The 7,500-nt window shown below is 53.2% G+C and overlaps 2 non-coding genes across 2 annotated transcripts; both read right to left on the reverse strand.

The window, feature by feature from the left end:
- Nucleotides 1–949: 949 nt before the first annotated feature.
- LOC126435632 (5.8S ribosomal RNA) lies at nt 950–1,104 on the reverse strand. The gene has a single exon (XR_007580080.1). It is a non-coding gene; the product is annotated as a 5.8S ribosomal RNA (ribosomal RNA).
- Nucleotides 1,105–1,457: 353 nt separating this feature from the next.
- Nucleotides 1,458–3,369, reverse strand: LOC126435644 (small subunit ribosomal RNA). Its single transcript, XR_007580090.1, has one exon. It is a non-coding gene; the product is annotated as a small subunit ribosomal RNA (ribosomal RNA).
- Nucleotides 3,370–7,500: the final 4,131 nt, after the last annotated feature.

A 7,500-nucleotide genomic window follows, 5' to 3' on the forward strand; every position in this document is an offset into this window, starting at 1 on the left:
ATCGACTCCTCCAGATATACCGCCGGGCAGCCAGCCAGGACACCGGGGGCTCTGCCCAACAGACGCGAACCGAGGCCCGCGGAAGGACAGGCTGCGCACCCGGGCCGTAGGCCGGCACCCAGCGGGTCGCGACGTCCCTACTAGGGGAGAAGTGCGGCCCACCGCACACCGGAACGGCCCCGCCCCGCGGCGAGTGGAAAGGCAACCGGACACGACCCCGCCGCGAATTGCTCCGCGCGGGCGGCCGGCCCCATCTGCCGAGGGCGGAGGCCAGTGGCCGGATGGGCGTGAATCTCACCCGTTCGACCTTTCGGACTTCTCACGTTTACCCCAGAACGGTTTCACGTACTTTTGAACTCTCTCTTCAAAGTTCTTTTCAACTTTCCCTCACGGTACTTGTTCGCTATCGGTCTCGTGGTCATATTTAGTCTCAGATGGAGTTTACCACCCACTTGGAGCTGCACTCTCAAGCAACCCGACTCGAAGGAGAGGTCCCGCCGACGCTCGCACCGGCCGCTACGGGCCTGGCACCCTCTACGGGCCGTGGCCTCATTCAAGTTGGACTTGGGCTCGGCGCGAGGCGTCGGGGTAGTGGACCCTCCCAAAACACCACATGCCACGACAGGCGGCAGCCTGCGGGGTTCGGTGCTGGACTCTTCCCTGTTCGCTCGCCGCTACTGGGGGAATCCTTGTTAGTTTCTTTTCCTCCGCTTAGTAATATGCTTAAATTCAGCGGGTAGTCTCGCCTGCTCTGAGGTCGTTGTACGAGGTGTCGCACGCCACACCGCCAGCCGGCTGTGCACGCTACCGAGTAAGTACCGGTATGCGAACCGCCAGGCGACGGGCGCGCATCGCACGTTTAAGGAGACGCGGCCGGCCCCACAGGCGGCCACGACACTCCCAGGTCTGCGAAGCGGGGCAAACGCCGCGCGCTTCAGTATACGTAGCCGACCCCTCAGCCAGACGTGGCCCGGGAACGGAATCCATGGACCGCAATGTGCGTTCGAAACGTCGATGTTCATGTGTCCTGCAGTTCACATGTCGACGCGCAATTTGCTGCGTTCTTCATCGACCCACGAGCCGAGTGATCCACCGTCCTGGGTGATCTTTTCATAGTTTCCACCATCTCTTTCGAGACAGTTGCATAGGCGGGACTGAGGCGTGTGGCGGCCCTGTTCCAGCGTTCAGTGTCCAACGGCCTCACGGCCGATGGGCGTCGTACGGCTCCACACCGGAGCGGACAGGCAGTCGGGCGAAAGTCATTCAAAACCGGCGCCAGGCGCCAGGTGCCGCAGGCCAGCCGCTCCAGCGCTTCAGCGCTCGTACCACACAACATTGCCGTTAGTTTTGAGACGAACGCGTGGTTCCGCACGCGGCGCACGGCTACTGCGAGCCGTACAGGTAGCTGCGTGTTGCGCGACACGACACGCACATCGAAAGACATGCAGTCTAGTCGGTAATGATCCTTCCGCAGGTTCACCTACGGAAACCTTGTTACGACTTTTACTTCCTCTAAATGATCAAGTTTGGTCATCTTTCCGGTAGCATCGGCAACGACAGAGTCAATGCCGCGTACCAGTCCGAAGACCTCACTAAATCATTCAATCGGTAGTAGCGACGGGCGGTGTGTACAAAGGGCAGGGACGTAATCAACGCGAGCTTATGACTCGCGCTTACTGGGAATTCCTCGTTCATGGGGAACAATTGCAAGCCCCAATCCCTAGCACGAAGGAGGTTCAGCGGGTTACCCCGACCTTTCGGCCTAGGAAGGACACGCTGATTCCTTCAGTGTAGCGCGCGTGCGGCCCAGAACATCTAAGGGCATCACAGACCTGTTATTGCTCAATCTCGTGCGGCTAGAAGCCGCCTGTCCCTCTAAGAAGAAAAGTAATCGCTGACAGCACGAAGGATGTCACGCGACTAGTTAGCAGGCTAGAGTCTCGTTCGTTATCGGAATTAACCAGACAAATCGCTCCACCAACTAAGAACGGCCATGCACCACCACCCACCGAATCAAGAAAGAGCTATCAATCTGTCAATCCTTCCGGTGTCCGGGCCTGGTGAGGTTTCCCGTGTTGAGTCAAATTAAGCCGCAGGCTCCACTCCTGGTGGTGCCCTTCCGTCAATTCCTTTAAGTTTCAGCTTTGCAACCATACTTCCCCCGGAACCCAAAAGCTTTGGTTTCCCGGAGGCTGCCCGCCGAGTCATCGGAGGAACTGCGGCGGATCGCTGGCTGGCATCGTTTATGGTTAGAACTAGGGCGGTATCTGATCGCCTTCGAACCTCTAACTTTCGTTCTTGATTAATGAAAACATACTTGGCAAATGCTTTCGCTTCTGTTCGTCTTGCGACGATCCAAGAATTTCACCTCTAACGTCGCAATACGAATGCCCCCGCCCTGTCCCTATTAATCATTACCTCGGGTTCCGAAAACCAACAAAATAGAACCGAGGTCCTATTCCATTATTCCATGCACACAGTATTCAGGCGGGCTTGCCTGCTTTAAGCACTCTAATTTGTTCAAAGTAAACGTGCCGGCCCACCGAGACACTCAATAAAGAGCACCCTGGTAGGATTTCAACGGGGTCCGCCTCGGGACGCACGAGCACGCACGAGGCGGTCGCACGCCTTCGGCTCGCCCCACCGGCAGGACGTCCCACGATACATGCCAGTTAAACACCGACGGGCGGTGAACCAACAGCGTGGGGACACAAATCCAACTACGAGCTTTTTAACCGCAACAACTTTAATATACGCTATTGGAGCTGGAATTACCGCGGCTGCTGGCACCAGACTTGCCCTCCAATAGATACTCGTTAAAGGATTTAAAGTGTACTCATTCCGATTACGGGGCCTCGGATGAGTCCCGTATCGTTATTTTTCGTCACTACCTCCCCGTGCCGGGAGTGGGTAATTTGCGCGCCTGCTGCCTTCCTTGGATGTGGTAGCCGTTTCTCAGGCTCCCTCTCCGGAATCGAACCCTGATTCCCCGTTACCCGTTACAACCATGGTAGGCGCAGAACCTACCATCGACAGTTGATAAGGCAGACATTTGAAAGATGCGTCGCCGGTACGAGGACCGTGCGATCAGCCCAAAGTTATTCAGAGTCACCAAGGCAAACGGACCGGACGAGCCGACCGATTGGTTTTGATCTAATAAAAGCGTCCCTTCCATCTCTGGTCGGGACTCTGTTTGCATGTATTAGCTCTAGAATTACCACAGTTATCCAAGTAACGTGGGTACGATCTAAGGAACCATAACTGATTTAATGAGCCATTCGCGGTTTCACCTTAATGCGGCTTGTACTGAGACATGCATGGCTTAATCTTTGAGACAAGCATATGACTACTGGCAGGATCAACCAGGGAGCTGCGTCAACTAGAGCTGAGCAGCCGGCCGCCCGGGAGTGTGTCCCGGGGGCCCGCGCGAACACGCAAGCGTCCGCTCAATTATTCTGCAAACAGGAGGAGGCTGAGCTCCCCTGCACAACACACCTCGAAACCCTCTCAGGTCCCGGCGGCGCGCAGCGCCGTCCTAAGTACTTGGTCGGGTTCGAGAGAGGCGCAATCGCCCGGAGTTAGGCGAGTAGACGCTTTAGGTGCGACCACCCGTGCTCCCAACTGAGCTTGCCGCTGCCGACAGAGGCCCGGGAGCGTGCTGTCGTGGCATTGCCGGCGGGAGACAACACGCGCCACCTACGGTGACCGGCAGCTCCAACGCCAGCGCCACAGAAGGACAAAAGCCCCACTTGGGTGCCGAAGCGAACTCTCCCAGCACAGCGCACGCGCCAACACGTCCGCACAGCTGCGATACAAACCACCTGCGAGAACCGCTGGGGCGACCGAGCAGCAGACGGCGTCGCGGCGCCGAGCGCCGGGCGGCGGCGCATCCTCAGCGCACACAGTCCTCAATCGGACCAGCACACTGCAGATGGCCACCGCGCTTCGCACCGGGCCCGCGAGGACCTACTTTGGCCGCAAGGCGCCGCGAGCAGGGGGCGCCGGCGCGCAGCTGCGCCGCCTGCCGCGTCCGTCGGCCGGCGCGCCTGCCACTGGCCGCCCCCACCAGCCGGCTGTAGCGCGTGCGCCCACGCACCGCGCTGCCAGCACGCCGGGCGGCCCCCCCTCACCGGCCGGGGACGGTCCCACCCAGCCACCGCCGCGTATCGCCTCACACCCAGATCCCCTTTCGCGTTCGTGGGCATGGTGGGTCCCCTTTCACGTTCGTGGGCATGGTGGGTATCCCTGAAACAACCGGTTAATAGCTCGACCGATCGTCGCCAACACTGATTCACCTCTAGCGAGAACAACCGCACCACAACGGGTTACCTGTTGTTCATTTGCGTAACGTCACCAGCAAACGTAGACGTCCATCGCCATTTGCAACGAGTATTGCATGCCTGTGTCAGGTGTCACAACACACTACGTCTGCCCACATAGACGCAACAACATGTGCACGCCTCGAGAACACGTGGAAGGTAGCCCCCGTACGTATGCGGTGTCCATTGCGCGAACGACTGTCAGCCGGCCTCTGCAGGATGTCGCAGATGTGGAACGCGGTGCAACATGCTATCACGGTGTGTGAGAAGAGACGACTACGTCCGAATACACGCTCCACTACATCAACAGACTGCTCATGCTGATCGCCATCCAGGGCGTCCGTTCCTCCCACACGTCTGAATGGCGTACCACACTGCAATCCAGCTCTTATAGGGAGACGACACGTAGCTGCGTGCACAATATTTGGACTGTATGGTCTGCCGTTGCTAGGCGCAGTCGTCGTACGGTCACACATGTGCCACGATGTATCATTCAGTACATACGGACCAATGTGCAGTACAGTTTGTGGGTTTTGCGTACATCGGCGGACAGGTGACAGGCCGTACCACAACGTAGGCTGAGTACGTCGGCATGCGAAGGGCATTGAACATGCAAACTTCTCAACGACCAGCTTGCGAAGGCAGGGGGGAAGGGGGGGGGGGCATGTACGTCCTGCTGCTATCCACATTACAGTGTATAGCAGGAGCATGTGGAAAGTCAGCAACACCTGCAAGGTGTTTAACATGACGCGATACACAGGGGACCGGGCAGTGCGAATAGCGAACTATATTGCGAGGGTTGCGGTTAGGCAACACTACACTAATTTAACGAGTTGCATAACAATTACAGAGCAGGTTCAGCGACAACGTGCGTCAGGTTAAGGCGCAATATAGGTTAGGTTGAGGCACAATATAGGTTAGGTTAAGGCACAACATGGGTTACGTTAAGGCACAAATTGGGTTACGTTAAGGCACAACATGGGTTACGTTAAGGCACAACATGGGTTACGTTAAGGCACAAATTAGGTTACGTTAAGGCACAAATTAGGTTACGTTAAGGCACAAATTAGGTTACGTTAAGGCACAAATTAGGTTACGTTAAGGCACAAATTAGGTTACGTTAAGGCACAAATTAGGTTACGTTAAGGCACAAATTAGGTTACGTTAAGGCACAAATTAGGTTACGTTAAGGCACAAATTAGGTTACGTTAAGGCACAAATTAGGTTACGTTAAGGCACAAATTAGGTTACGTTAAGGCACAAATTAGGTTACGTTAAGGCACAAATTAGGTTACGTTAAGGCACAAATTAGGTTACGTTAAGGCACAAATTAGGTTACGTTAAGGCACAAATTAGGTTACGTTAAGGCACAAATTAGGTTACGTTAAGGCACAAATTAGGTTACGTTAAGGCACAAATTAGGTTACGTTAAGGCACAAATTAGGTTACGTTAAGGCACAAATTAGGTTACGTTAAGGTACAATATGGGTTAGGTTAAGGTACAATATGGGTTAGGTTAAGGTACAATATGGGTTAGGTTAAGGTACAATATGGGTTAGGTTAAGGTACAATATGGGTTAGGTTAAGGCACAACGTAGGTTAGGTTAAGGCACAACGTAGGTTAGGTTAAGGCACAACATAGGTTAGGTTAAGGCACAACATAGGTTAGGTTAAGGCACAACATAGGTTAGGTTAAGGCACAACATAGGTTAGGTTAAGGCACAACATAGGTTAGGTTAAGGCACAACATAGGTTAGGTTAAGGCACAACATAGGTTAGGTTAAGGCACAACATAGGTTAGGTTAAGGCACAACGTAGGTTAGGTTAAGGCACAACGTAGGTTAGGTTAAGGCACAACGTAGGTTAGGTTAAGGCACAACGTAGGTTAGGTTAAGGCACAACGTAGGTTAGGTTAAGGCACAACGTAGGTTAGGTTAAGGCACAACGTAGGTTAGGTTAAGGCACAACGTAGGTTAGGTTAAGGCACAACGTAGGTTAGGTTAAGGCACAACGTAGGTTAGGTTAAGGCACAACGTAGGTTAGGTTAAGGCACAACGTAGGTTAGGTTAAGGCACAACGTAGGTTAGGTTAAGGCACAACGTAGGTTAGGTTAAGGCACAACGTAGGTTAGGTTAAGGCACAACGTAGGTTAGGTTAAGGCACAACGTAGGTTAGGTTAAGGCACAACGTAGGTTAGGTTAAGGCACAACGTAGGTTAGGTTAAGGCACAACGTAGGTTAGGTTAAGGCACAACGTAGGTTAGGTTAAGGCACAACGTAGGTTAGGTTAAGGCACAACGTAGGTTAGGTTAAGGCACAACGTAGGTTAGGTTAAGGCACAACATAGGTTAGGTTAAGGCACAACATAGGTTAGGTTAAGGCACAACATAGGTTAGGTTAAGGCACAACATAGGTTAGGTTAAGGCACAACATAGGTTAGGTTAAGGCACAACATAGGTTAGGTTAAGGCACAACATAGGTTAGGTTAAGGCACAACATAGGTTAGGTTAAGGCACAACATAGGTTAGGTTAAGGCACAACATAGGTTAGGTTAAGGCACAACGTAGGTTAGGTTAAGGCACAACGTAGGTTAGGTTAAGGCACAACGTAGGTTAGGTTAAGGCACAACGTAGGTTAGGTTAAGGCACAACGTAGGTTAGGTTAAGGCACAACGTAGGTTAGGTTAAGGCACAACGTAGGTTAGGTTAAGGTACAACGTAGGTTAGGTTAAGGTACAACGTAGGTTAGGTTAAGGTACAACGTAGGTTAGGTTAAGGTACAACGTAGGTTAGGTTAAGGTACAACGTAGGTTAGGTTAAGGTACAACGTAGGTTAGGTTAAGGTACAACGTAGGTTAGGTTAAGGTACAACGTAGGTTAGGTGAAGGCGCAATGTAGGTTAGGTTAAGGTACGATATACCTTAGGTTAAGGTACAATATCGCTTAGGTTAAGGTACAATATAGCTTAGGTTAAGGTACACGTTGTAGGGAAAGGTGTATTTTGGGGGGGGAGGGGGCGGCAGGTTCGTTGATAGTGATTATCGTAAGTGCATGCCTGCGGGATCATCCGATTTGTCACGTCAGGATGCACTTGTGGCTCATGACAGGCGGCGCTCCGATTCCAAGGTTGTGGCAGATCTGTGTCTTTCATTCCTGCCATTGTTTGTGTACTGTGACAGGAGG

Source organism: Schistocerca serialis, unplaced genomic scaffold, assembly GCF_023864345.2.
Source record: "Schistocerca serialis cubense isolate TAMUIC-IGC-003099 unplaced genomic scaffold, iqSchSeri2.2 HiC_scaffold_1213, whole genome shotgun sequence".
NCBI lineage: Eukaryota > Metazoa > Arthropoda > Insecta > Orthoptera > Acrididae > Schistocerca > Schistocerca serialis.